Consider the following 15,045-nt stretch of genomic DNA (forward strand, 5'->3'; position numbering starts at 1 on the left):
TAAAGAGCACCAAGATAGTGGCACCCGAACAGCCCATCTAGTGGGACAAATCTGGATTTGCTGTGTGGTTGAATGTGTGCTTCAAAAAGCCCTAGAGAACTGCAGGTAAGTGGGGAGTGGGTTGAGTTGAATACCCCTCTAATACTTCTTCTCTAATGAAGTCACTATAGTGGTGAAAAGTTTTTTTTGATTCTCAGGGCATTGACCCAAATACCACGCCACACACTGATCCCATTGCACTCTTTCCCACCACGGGGCAACCCATATCTGATATTACTATGAAAGAGATGCTGATGTCATTGAGATCCTCCTTACAATCAGATATGATAGCATGTATCCAACAATGCAGAGCAGAAATGCATGTCCTCGGGGACAGAATTCACCAAGTGGAGACGAGGATGTACAAAGTCACGACATCCGTTAACGCGCTAGTGGACTTTCACTCCTCACAACAAGAGGCCATCTCCAAAATCCAATAGAAACTAGCAGATCTTGAAGATCATTCCTGCAGAAACAACTTAAAGATCTGTTAAGATACCCAAGTCCATTTCTGCACAACAACTCCCTAATTTCGCCCGTGACATCTTCCAAACTGTTATTCCCTCGTTGTCCCCAACAGACCTCACAATTGACAGAATACACAGAGTACCCAAACCGACCTTCCTGCCTCAAAAGGTTCCAAGAGACGTGTTGCTGAGAGTTAATTTTTTTCAAATTAAAGAGAAAATTCTTGATGCATTCCGCAAAGCAGACAATCTCCCAGACCAAGCGGCAAACTTGCAGGTATTGCCTGGCCTCTCGCAATACACACTGCAACAGCGTCGTAACCTAGCCACACTCACTAAGGCTTTGAGGTACCACAAGATAATCTACCGCTGGAAATACCCGGCCAAACTCAGCATCTCCTACAAAGGCTCCAATCAATTTGTTAACTCCCTTGAGGAAGGACTCCACCTCCTGAAAAACTGGCACATATTAACACCTGATCTGGGTCATGATCCAATGCTGCAACGTAATTCTCCTCCTGACAGAGTCAACCAAGACTGGCAGATCAAGCCTCAATGGAAATCATCTTCTAAGCGCACCTGAGACTTCCTAAAATGGGCATTCCTTTCTCAGTAGGATTCCCCAAGTGCCTATGGTACCAGTCACCGTACCCTAAACCCCATTGTTTTTGACAGCTCTGCTGTCTTGTCCTTTCGGACCCTTTTTCTTAATTTTAATTTTGTTGTTTACTGACTCCGTTTTTTGGTTCCCCGTTGGGAACATTAAAAACTTTTTCCTCACATGGAACAATCTTCCATTCTCAAGCATTGGCATAACATGACTGTACTCAACAGATTTTTGTTCATCTCTCTCGCCCCCTCATTACTCTCTCCTTAACTCTTTCAGGAACTATGTAACTCTCTACTACCACAATTTTGCACTTGCCATATTAGAGATCATTCCTCTCTGATTAAGCACAAACAAATCGCCTTCTATGGACTTCCATATCATTTGGAACTATACACATAGGTCTTAAATTCCTTTCTCTAAATGCAAGAGGCCTGAATCATCCTGCCATAAGAAGATCATTATGGAACGAGGCACTCCAGCACAAGGCCGACATTCTAGCAGTTCAAGAAACTCACTTCCATAAGTTGGCTCCCCCCTAATGCTCCCATGTAAGTTTTCCTCATATTTTTACGTCCTCTATTCCAGCAAAGAAGAGGGGGTAATGTTGGCCATAAGGGACTTCTTTTGAACTCAAGGACTCATTTATTTATCCAGATGGGCTTTATATAATTTTTGGTTTGTATCATTAACAAAATGCCTATTACCTTGATGAATGTTTATGCCCCCAACTCGCACCAAATCAAATTTATCAAAAAAGTTATCAAAAAAATTACTCATATGCGAATTGGGAGTATATTAATTTGTGGTGATTTTAATATGATTGTTGATAACAACCTAGACACTACCTCTTCGATCAGGAGTTACTCCCATCTTTTCCGGGACCTCCTTATCGGAGAGGAACTTTACGATGTCTGGCGATGTCAGAATGCGAGTGAAAAATCGCTTACATACTATTCCCCTTGACACAACTCCTACTCCAGGCTAGATATTTGTTTCTATCTGACAAGATGCTGTTGCAGAGAAATTCCCACTCCTCTATCCAAGACAAAACGTGGTCCGACCATGCTCCCATCATAATTCAAATAGAGGAGGGGAATGCCTTTGCAACAGCACGTATATGGAGATGCAATGAATCGGTGATCCAAGACCAAGAATCACAAAAAGAGATAACTCAGCAACTAGTAGAGTTTTTTTCGCCTCGATGACCCCTGCGCCACTAATACTTTTAGTAATTGGAATGCCCATAAGGCATTTGTAAGAGGCGTTCTTGTTAAATTGAACTCCAGATTACGACGTTCTCAATCAGCTAAAATAACTGATCCCCTCACCAAAATCCGCACACTAGAATCGCAAAACCACTCAAAGCCATCTTCATATTTGGTCGCAAAGCTTTCTAGCCTACGCTATAATCTTAGAGAAACGTTGTGCACCCAAAACGAGTACTATATGCGTAAGCTTAAATTAAATTATTATGCAAATAATAATAATAAAGCAGGCAAATCCTTAGCCAATCGTCTCAAAGTACAAAGAACCAAAACTAAAATTCCACATATCTATCACCCCACAACTTCTGCCAAAGTGGAAAATCCACAGGCAATAGCAGATGCGTTCGCTGACTACTACTCTTCATTTTATAAACTCAAGGATGATACCGCAACCCCTCAACCGGTAATTGAGGACCTAGATAACTTCCTGGCCAAAATCAATTTACCCTCTCTCTCTATGTCCCAACTACAATCACTGAATGCCCCATTTTCCTCAGAAGAGCTAGAACGCACTATAAACTCTCTCCTGTTAGATAAAGCCCCAGGTCCATATAGACTTTCGAATGCATACTATAAAACATTCAGACATACTCTGATTCCCAACTTACTACCCTTATTCAATGAGGCCATGCTCGTGGGCACCTTTCCAGCAGAAATGCTCAAAGCCTTCATCATCACCCTGCCTACGCCTGGAAAATTCCCTGACACACCATCCAACTTTCGCCCCATTTCTTTATTAAATGTAGATATCAAATTATATGCCAAACTATTAGCAAACAGATTGCACGACGTTATGCCATTGCTGGGGAGACAGGATCAAACTGATTTCACTAAAGAACGCCAAGCTTCTGATGCCACAAGACCTTTGGTAAACACTATCCATTATGCTGAATCTCGAAAAACGCCTTCTCTGCTTCTTTCCATTGATGCAGAGAAGGCGTTTGATAGAGTTCACTGGGATTACATGAAAGCGGTGCTGCACAAATTTGGATTTCAGGGTCAAATTCTTTCCCCCATACTCGCTCTTTACTCAGACCCCTCAGCACAGGTCCTCACCTCATGCGTGGAAGCCAATCTCTCTTTCCACCCTTCCTCCAACAACCCAAGCCTCATTATTAGCATGGAGACATCTACTTTTCCAATCACACCATGACAGTTCATTCTTCACGCTCAGACTCGCAATGCAAACTTTAGAAATACTTCTACTCTACTGCTCAGTTAATAACAAGTGGAAAGAAAATGGGATCGAGTGGGTAGATGAACTTATTAAACAGGGGTCCCCTAAACCATTTGACTCCCTACGGACTGAACACAATATCCCTAGCTCGTGCCACTTTCTATACAGACGTGTTACCTCTTTTTCTAACCAAAAATTCCCCTCCCACTGACTAAACTAAATTCACGTGTGTGTGGCAATTCTACACAGCTACCAATGAAAATTGTAAAGACATCGCTCTCCTATACAATACGCTTCAATTCAAACAAAAATTTATTAAATCTCTTCCCATGTTGGCCTGGGAAAAAGATTTGACTAGAGCCTTTTGATTCAGAGCAATGGACCACAGCATTCAGATACAACTACACTGCTTCTCATTGCGTTAACCATTGGGAACTCACTCAAAAGGTCCTAACGAGATGGTATAGAACTCCTCACCAATTAGCTAAAATGTTTCCCTCCCACTCCACACTATGCTGGAGAGAATGTGGCATCCTTGGCACAATCTTTCATATATTCTGGCATTGCAAGAACCTGCCTAGCTTCTGGAGAAAAATGTTCTCTGCTATAGCGGATATCACAGGAATTCTACAATCACAAGAGCCAGCGTTGGCAATTCTCCATCTAGGTATCGACAAGTACCTTCTGACATTCCGCACAGTAGTTACCCACATCCTAATCACTGCAAAACTGGTTATAGCCAGACATTGGAGAAGCTCTTACTCCCCTAATCCCTCAGAAGTCCTAGCACAGGTCAACCTCAACTAACATTAGGAAAGACTTTTAGCTATAAGAAAAACCTCTTGCTTAGTTTTCAACAGTAATTGGAAATGTTGGAAAGAATGGTATAGGCGATAAATCACAAATGTGGTTAAGTGTTTTTCTCTTCATTCCTGCCTCTCTCCTTTTTTCTTTTTGTCCTCTCTATCTCTCTCCCTCGCCCTTTTCCCTCTTTCTTTCTTTATCTTCTCTTAATTGTATGCCCTCTGTTATGGGGGGGGGGGGGTTTGAGGTAGGGAGAGGAAAGGGGAAAGGAAAAATTGTCCTCTCCATACCTTGACAAACAAATCTTCTGTTTTTCTTTTTGTTTTCTATTCAACCTGTTTGTTTATACACAATGCTTTACTTGCTGTTATGTACACCTTATGTACCGAGGGTTTCTGCTGTTTAGAGATTGTGCTGCCCAGTCTCTCCCAGCACAGTCTGTTCCCAGTTGGGGTGCTGGGGAGACGGGGTAGGGATTGTCAACCTACCTATGCTACCTGGTGTAACACATATAGTTTATACTGTTTGTCTCTCATCAATGTGTTCACAACATGTCAACGATTGTTTAATGTACCTTGCTTATAAAATCTTTAATAAAAAACATTGAAATATCGAAAAAAATAAATAAATAACTCAACACACAGCCATTAATGTCTAAAATGCTGCCAACAAAAGTGAGTACACCCCTAAGTGAAAATGTCCAAATTGGGCCCAAAGTGTCAATATTTTGTGTGGCCACCATTATTTTCCAGCACTGCCTTAACCCTCTTGGGCATGGAGTTCACCAGAGCTTCACAGGTTGCCAGTGGAGTCCTCTTTCACTCCTCCATGATGACATCACGGAGCTGGTGGATGTTAGAGACCTTGCGCTCCTCCACCTTCCATTTGAGGATGTCCCACAGATGCTCAATAGGGTTTAGGTCTGGAGACATGCTTGGCCAGTCCATCACCTTTACCCTCAGCTTCTTTAGCAAGGCAGTGGTCGTCTTGGAGGTGTGTTTGGGGTCGTTATCATGTTGGAATACTGCCCTGCGGCCCAGTCTCTGAAGGGAGGGGATCATGCTCTGCTTCAGTATGTCACAGTACATGTGGGCATTCATGGTTCCCTCAATGATCTGTAGCTCCCCAGTGCCGGCAGCACTCATGCAGCCCCAGACCATGACACTCCCACCACCATGCTTGACTGTAGACAAGACACACTTGTCTTTGTACTCCTCACCTGGTTGCCGCCAAACATGCTTGACACCATCTGAACCAAATAAGTTTATCTTGGTCTCATCAGACAACAGGACGTTGTTCCAGTAATCCATGTCCTTAGTCTGCTTGTCTTCAGCAAACTGTTTGCGGGCTTTTTTTGTGCATCATCTTTGGAAGAGGCTTCCTTCTGGGACGACAGCCATGCAGACCAATTTGATGCAGTGTGCGGCGTATGGTCTGAGCACTAACAGGCTGACCCCCCACCCCTTCAACCTCTGCAGCAATGCTAGCAACACTCATACGTCTATTTCCCAAAGACAACCTCTGGATATGACGCTGAGCACGTGACCTCAACTTCTTTGGTGGACCATGGCGAGGCCTGTTCTGAGTGGAACCTGTCCTGTTATACCGCTGTATGGTCTTGGCCACTGTGCTGCAGCTCAGTTTCAGGGTCTTGGCAATCTTCTTATAGCCTAGGCCATCTTTATGTAGAGCAACAATTCTTTTTTTCAGCTCCTCAGAGAGTTCTTTGCCATGAGGTGCCATGTTGAACTTGCAGTGACCAGTATGAGAGAGTGAGAGCGATAACACCAAATTTAACACACCTGCTCCCCATTCACACCTGAGACCTTGTAACACTAACGAGTCACATGACACCGGGGAGGGGAAATGGCTAATTGGGCCCAATTTGGACATTTTCACTTAGGGGTGTACTCACTTTTGTTGCCAGCGGTTTAGACATTAATGGCTGTGTCTTGAGTTATTTTGAGGGGACAGCAAATTTACACTGTTATACAAGCTGTACACTCACTACTTTACATTGTAGACAAGTGTCATTTCTTCAGTGTTGTCACATGAAAAGATAGAAGAAAATATTTACAAAAATGTGAGGGGTGTACTCACTTTTGTGAGATACTGTGTGTTCAGTATGCAAGCAGAGACTGGCTTTTTTTGAGCCAGCACCTGACAGGCCCATGGAGACTGCATGAGGCGCAGGTCTGGATTGGGGTGGTATGTTTAAAATTGAATCTATTCCCAGGAAATTATGAATATAAACTGAAGAAGGAAAAGGGAGGAATGGAAAAAATGAGTGTATAATATTATAAAGAACCTGGGAGTTTAAATAGCCAACTTTTAAACAGATAGTGCTACAACTCTACAAATTTGTCCCAATAAGGTTACTCTCTGCAGCAGTGCCCCAGTTTCAGCCTCTGCAATCCAACATCATATCGAACAATCAAAAGAGCTGGCAACACGGTGAACTGCAGACTATTCTTCTTTATTGAAATCAGACGGCAAAGGAGTATAAAATCCTGGAAAACCAAGGCGCTGATGCGTTTCAGCCTCTACGGGCCTTCCTCTTAGTCAACGGCTAGTCTTCATTATTGAAATCAGATGGCAAAGGGGTATGATATCCCGAAAACAAGGATACTGATACATTTCAGCCTCTATGGACCTTACTCATAGTCAATGGCTAGTCTTCATGATTGAAATCAGATGGAAAAGAGGTTTAATATCCAGGAAACAGAGATACTGATGCATTTCAGCCTCTATGGACCTTACTCATAGTCAATGGCTAGTCTTCATGTTTGAAACTAGATGGAAAAGAGGTATAAAATCCAGGAAACAGAGATACTGATGCATTTCAGCCTCTATGGACCTTCTTCATAGTCAATGGCTAGTCTTCATTATTAAAATCAGATAGAAAAGAGGCATAAAATCCAGAAAACAGAGATGTTGATGCGTTTCAGCCTCTATGGACCTTCCTCGTAGCCATTGGCTAGTCTTCATGATTGAAATCGGATGGAAAAGAGGTATAAAATCCAGAAAACATAGAAGTTGATGCATTTCAGCCTCTATGGACCTTACTCATAGCCAATGGCTAGTTTTCATGATTGAAATCGGATGGAAAAGAGGTATAAAATCCAGGAAACAGAGATGCTGATGCATTTCAGCCTCTATGGACCTTCTTCATAGTCAATGGCTAGTCTTCATTATTAAAATCAGATGGAAGGGGGCGTGTCCGGATGCGAGCGGCGACGGACGTCTTGGTGGAGAGCTCCAGAGCCCTGCTGGCTAATCCACCGGCATCCGCGTATATAAACCCCAAAAAACGCGACAAAAAGCCGCCAGGCTAGTCACCGGGACCCCCTGCTACATTATCCGGGGAAATTTTAGAGAAATCTGGCCTACAAGAGGCCTCCGGACTCCCGCGGCCGCCGCCATCTTGCCGGCCTAGGGCCTTCCAGAGGGATCGCAATCCGGACGGATCCGGAGGTAAGGGGACCCTCATCCACACGCACAGACTATCCCCCTGTACACTAGGCACAGTCCGGTGGCTCTGCTGGGCTTCTGGGACGCTCGTGGCGGCCGCGGCCTGGTCCGGCCTAGTGCGGCCTAGTGAGGCCTGTGGATCCCCGCTCTTTCCTGAGGCCGCATCCCCACCGGAGGTCATCGGGACCGGTCAGGCCCACAGCTATTTGCAGGCCCCCTTTCCCCACCTGCCTGGGCAAACACCCTGGTCCCTGCCAGGGCCTGAGACACTACCAGAGTCTGCCTAACTGACCCAAGGTATTGGATGGCTTAGTGTGCCCCACTGGCTGCTGCATTTGCCACACTGCTCAGGGCCTTCTGCACACTGGCACCCCTGATATACCACCCATCATACCTGGCCTCTGCCTGCCTGTTACTGTGAGGGGGGAGACTACAAGTGTTTTTTGACTGTCCTATGATACCCGGCTGGCCACCCCCTCACGGAGCATCAGGATCCACTTGCCCTAACAATCACCCCCCCACAAATACTATACAAGTCCACAGGGCTACTGATCAATGACCCCATCATGTTTATAAAAGACCCTTCGGGGGCGTGGTCTGGACATGGCCGTGTGAAGACATGCTGAGCGGCTCCCGGTCCGCCCCGGCCTTTCCTGCCCTTAAACCAGCCATACCAGCATTTAATCAGCGGCATGTACTCTGCTGGAAGACGCAGAGGAAAGAGCAACCGACAACATAAAAGACCACCGCCAAAAACACAGCAAAACGGAGCCATCAGACAATATCTTTCGGACCCCAGTGACCCATCTCCCGCTTCAAAGATGGCGGCCGCCATGCAGAAGAACGAACATGGGAGTACCCCACAGCACTGCTCACTGACACAGCCCATGGCCCCCGGTGCATCTGATAGAGACATTACTACACCCCTGTTGCTCCGGACAACAGAGCTTATGAGTACCTCACAGCACTGCTCACTAACACCGTCCATGGCACCCTGTACATCAGATGGAGACATCTCTACCCCTCTGCTGCTCAGAGATGTCATCCAAGACACACAGGTCTCACATAATTCACCCCTGACCCTGCACGCGGATGAGGAGCTGAGAGCACTGTTGAGAGCAATACCTACCAGAGCAGACTTTGAATCCCTAGCCAGCAGGCTGGAAGCCTCACACCGCAGAGACATAGCAGCAGTGCGCATCGACATCACAGCACTGTCAGATCGCATGGGTGCAGGTGAAGCCACAGTAACGGAACTTACACAGCGCCTAAAGCAAGTGGAAGATATTCAAGCAAATCAAACACAATCACTATTGAACCAGCAACTTCACCTAGAAGAAATTGAAGATCGCAGCAGGAGGAACAACCTGCGTATAAGGGGCATACCCGAAGCCACGGGTACAGAGGATCTCACAGCTACTGCTATAGCCATCTTCAGAGACATAGTAAGAGCGGACTTTCCTGCGACGATGTCCTTTGACCGGATTCACAGGGCGCTGGGGCCGAAATCAACGGATCCGAACCGCCCAAGAGATGTGATCTGCAGAGTACACCAGTACACCCATAAAGAGATCATCTTGCGGAAAGCATGGGAGATGAGAGATGTGGAATTTGACGGTGCATCTATCCGGATCATGCCTGATCTTTCCAGAGCCACCCTGCAGCGCAGAGCGATGTTGAAGCCAGTGCTTGAGTTGGCCCAACGCGCGGGCATCACGTATCGCTGGGGATACCCCATATCGGTGACTTTCAAGAAGAGATCCCAATTTTTCACCTTACGATCCTATGCGGAACTTCCTTCACTGTTTGACTTTCTAGAAACCGATCCAGTAATGGTTCCAGACTGGCTTCAACTGATCCCAAGATTTGCTAACCGCCCAGGAGGTCCAAATCTGAGAAGGCCAGGCTCACCAAGACCACAACGCACTCAACGCAGATCAAGGATCACGTCTCCAGCAGAAGACAGAGAAACCTAGAGTCGTCTGTTGTGGTGAGAATATGTATGTTCCCCCAGATGCTTTGACTTTTGCCTTTTTTATCCACGTTTGTTTGGATTTCTTATTTTTCATATTTTACTGTTTACCGCTTAAGGCCCCATTCTTAAGGCTGTGTAGTCTGAACTCCCCTAACAACATACCAAAAGAACCGACTGTCCTCCCCTCAGAGTTGCAGATATGAGCCATCCCCCCCCCCACTAATCTGACTACTTGGGACAGGATATGGTTACTGTTGTGACCAGGGGTGTTGGAGAAGGAGTTCTGGAATTGAGTCAGGTTAACATTGCACCCCCTAATGGTAGTCCCTGGAATAAGAAACTTTCTATTGATGAAGGGGTTTTGACGGTGACTCTGCCTGTGCCATACGGACGGCAGGAGTTAATTCCTCCCAACCCTGTCTCCACGATACGCAATGGACAATCAGTATTGGGAATATTGTGCATCAATATGTCACTGCTCCCTATGTCGGAAATGTTCTATCCTGGTTCCACACAAGTGTGTTTTCGCTCTTGGAACTATTTTGCACTAAGTTACGCACACTTTAAATATGTCTGTGTATTACCGCAGGGAACTTTTTCTCAGGAATTTGAAAACTTAGGGTTCACTGTAAGCCACGATTGCATATCAGTATTGCGGGAGGAGGGTCAACTGGGGAGGGGGGAGAGGGAAAACAGAACATTTATGTTTTGAGTAAGAGGGGTCGGTATGGAGGGAGGAGGGAAACACTAATTAGATTGTGGTAAGAAAGGCCAGTTGGAATTTGCTCAGTTATATGGCAATAGCAATGAAGGATAAGATTGGGGGCAGACAATACAAGGGATGCAGATAGATAAGAAGTTACCAATAATAAGACTATGGTTGATGTTTTACTTTATTTGTTCATTTAATAATGTTTATGATGGTTACAATGCTTACATGCCTATCTTATATGTAAGGGTAGGGGAGAGGGCGGGCCGGGATTAGCTCCCCCGGTCGTAGTCTAACCTCATCCCCATTAGGCCGAAACACCTTCCCGGTGATAACTGGAGTGTGTTTCATTGCAAGGAATTGCACCTAGTTGCCTAACGACAACTAGTACGTGTAGGACGATCTCTTGGTTTGATCGTCCACCCCTTTTCATTGTTTTTGTTTTGTTTCTAGAGCTCACTGGGCTCTTATTCTTTTTACCTTTTCCTTTTCCTCCTCCTGCTCCTTCAAGTCTTCTATTCCCTATTTCATTACTAGCCCCCCCCCCTCCCTTTTTTTTTTTTTTTTTTTTTTTTTGTTGGCGTGAGCGCGATGGATCAAATTACTATCTATACCCTAAACACCAAAGGGCTGAATGTGCCGGAAAAGCGTCGCATGCTCCTGAATGATCTTAAAAGATCTAAAGCAGATGTGGCGTTTATCCAGGAGACTCACTTTAAGACGGGTGCGCTGATGTGTTTGAGAAACCGATATTTCCCAACTACATACCACGCTACCAATCCCTCAGCCAAATCAAAGGGAGTGTCTATACTGATCTCGGGGAATGTGCCCTGGACCTGTAGAGACACCAGAATTGACACAGAGGGGAGATATGTGTTTCTCAAAGGACTGATTGGTGATGTAATGGTGACTCTAGCGACTGTATACGCCCCAAATGACAGACAGGATATTTTCATATCCAAAACATTGAACGAACTGCTACCTTTTGCAGAGGGACAACTAATACTAGGCGGCGATTTTAATGTTCCTCTGTGCCCATCGGTAGACACATCAAATGGAACGTCCTCTCTCCGGAGGGGTGTACACAAACGAATCACCAAGACGCTACATGAGACCAGACTGATTGACGTATGGAGACTTTTACACGCCGGAGAGAGGGATTATACATTCTTCTCATCACCACACAAATCATATTCCCGCATCGATCTTTTTCTTTTGCCTCATAACCAACTGGAGGCAATGGACAGAGTCGACATAGGTACAATCACCTGGTCTGACCATGCTCCTATTACCCTGAAATATTCCCTCTCACGAACAGCGACGACAAAATCAAGATTTTGGCGACTAAACGAAAGTTTACTTCAGGACCCCACAGTGTTAGCTGATGTCACAAAAGAACTTAAATTTTATTTTCAGACGAATGATATTGACAATTGTGACCCTGGGATACTCTGGGAAGCCCATAAGTCTGTGATCAGAGGAATCCTGATCAAACATGGTGCACATATCAAAAGGGAACGGGAGAAACAGTTATTAATTCTATTACAGAAAACCCACGATTTAGAAAAAACACATAAACAAAATCGACCACATCCATAGAAACAGAACTCCTTACATTACGCAGACAGACGGTAGATATATTACATTACCAAGCGAAAGCAGCTTTACAAGCGTGTAGAAAACTCACCTATGAATCGGGGAATAAATGTGGGAAAATTCTTGCAAGGGCAGTTAGACAACAGAGGTTACGCGCATATATACCACAAATCATATCCCCATCAGGGCAAAAAAGGGCGACACCCACGCAAATAGCAGATGAATTTAAAAATTTTTACTCCTCCTTATATAACCTCCCGAAGTCAGAAGTCACTGACACCGCAATGAGGGAATATCTCTCTCTAGCTAATACCCCCAAACTTTCAGCAGAAGATGCAGCTGCCCTAGAAGAACCCATCACAATGGTAGAACTACAAGGCGCAATTAAAAATATGAAACCGGGTAAAGCTCCGGGTCCGGACGGCTTGACTCTGCAGTACTACCAGACTCTGCTGCCGATTCTAGGCCCACATATGTTGAAACTATTTAACAAGCTTACGGAAGGGGGCCACTTGCAGAGAGACACATTAAGCGCACACATATCCCTTATACCTAAGGAAGGGAAAGATCCAGCGGCCTGTGGTAGCTACAGGCCCATATCTCTTCTAAATATAGATCTTAAACTCCTCACCAAAATCTTGGCAAATAGATTATCCCAACATATGACTAAGCTGATACATTTAGACCAGGTGGGTTTTGTCCCTACGCGTGAAGCTAGGGACAACACCACAAAAGTCCTTAATTTGATCCATAGAGCTAATGTATCTAAAGCGCCTTGTACCTTTCTCAGCACAGATGCTGAGAAAGCATTTGATCGGGTGAGCTGGGAATTTATGACAGCAGTCCTGAAGCACATCGGATTAGGTAACCACATGTTGCAATGGATCTCTAATGTCTACTCGTTACCTACGGCTAGGGTCAAGGCTAATGGAATCCTGTCTGCTCCTTTTAATATCTCTAATGGTACCAGACAAGGATGCCCGCTGTCACCCCTTCTTTTTGCCCTGGTACTCGAACCCTTTCTAAACACGATACGCAGGAACCCAGATATCTCTGGGATTTCCATAGGGCACAGACAATACAAGATTTCTGCATACGCGGATGATCTTCTATTTTCCTTAACCAATCCGATTATCTCCCTCCCAAATTTAATTAAAGAATTTCAGAGATACGGGAACATGTCCAACCTAAAGATTAATTTTGACAAATCAGCAGCAATGGGAATCAATATGCCGATGGAACAACTTTCCTCTCTGAAGTCCAAATTCAATTTCAAGTGGTCAGACAGTCACTTCAAGTACCTGGGCACTAACATACCCAGGGATCTGAAACGCACATTTGAACTGAACTTCCCTCCAATCCTGAGCACAGTTAAAGAGTTACTCGCAGAGTGGGGCAAAGGTCTTCACTCATGGTTTGGGAGATGCAATCTAATCAAGATGTGCATTCTCCCAAAATTTCTATACCTATTTCAAGCCTTACCTATAAGAATCCCCGGTAACTATTTTAAACAAATACATTCCCTATTTATAAAATTTGTGTGGTCACACTCTAAGCCTAGACTAAAAAGATGCTATTTGACTCTACCGAAACACTATGGAGGTCTCGCCCTCCCGGACGCAAAACACTATTATCAAGCTGTGCACCTAGGGAGGATCATCGACTGGAACAGACACGACAAAACCAAACTATGGATCCAAGTAGAGAACCATCAGGTTAATATACCCTTGAAGGGGGCTATCTGGTGCTATGATAAACTACCTAGGGATATGACTTCACACCCGACCATTGGTGCCACGCTGTCAGTAGGGTTAAATATACTTAAAAACACTTCATTGACCTCCAAACAATCCCCCTTATTCCCTATTCTGGGGAATCCAGCGTTCGAACCAGGGCTAGACTATTCAAACTATGAGACGCTCTGGGAGGCAGGTAAAGACTGTGCATCACATTATGTGGAAGACGACCACTGGACCTCAATTCAGTCTCTGACGAATGATAACGGGGGTTTTCAATTGTCATTTTGGAAAGCGATTCGGCTACACCATTTCCTTTACTCAATACCAGAACCGATGCGATATAAGCGCGATATGACAACGCTAGAAGAATACTGTAGAGGGGAGGGCACTCTGCCTCAGGTGCTCTCCAAGACATACTCACTACTCAACACACCGACTGTACAACCAGACTTGGTATTTTTACGAAAATGGGAACAGGATCTAAAATGTAATTTTACAGCAGCACAAACACAAAACATACTTCAACTTACACTGAAATCATCCATCTGTACAAAAATTCAGGAGACAAATTACAAAATTCTGACTAGATGGTATTACACACCCCAATTATTACACAAATTCTTCCCTGGCACTTCTGATAGATGCTGGAGGTGCGGTTCTGAGGAGGGGACGCTCCTACACATTTTTTGGACCTGTTCACTAGTACAGCAGTTTTGGGTAGCAGTAGAGACAATTGTTAAAAAATTCACGAATCACATAACGCAGAGAGATCCAGCCGTTTTTCTGTTGCATGCCACCTCAGCCCCAATTAAATCATATAAAAAGTCAGTGGTCAGACATCTGCTCAATGCAGCGAAGTCCTGTATTCCAGCATTGTGGAAACAGAGTACACCCCCTACGGTAGGAATGTGGCTACGTAGAGTTGAAGAAATCAAAAAGATGGAAGACCTAATACTGACTGCCCAACACAAACAAGACAAACATTCAAGAAACTGGTTATCCTGGAACATATATATTTTCTCAGATGAAGGACAAACCTTACTAAATTCTTGAGAACCCCTTGATTAGATAGCGGCTACGGGATAGAACCTTGGCCGGATCCATCGCGCTCGCGTCTATATATAACCCCCCCCCCCTCCCTTTCTCACCCCTTCCACTCTGCCTTTACTTCTTATATATATGTGTATATATAT

This window comes from Aquarana catesbeiana, linkage group LG09 (genome assembly GCF_042186555.1).
Source record: "Aquarana catesbeiana isolate 2022-GZ linkage group LG09, ASM4218655v1, whole genome shotgun sequence".
Lineage (NCBI taxonomy): Eukaryota > Metazoa > Chordata > Amphibia > Anura > Ranidae > Aquarana > Aquarana catesbeiana.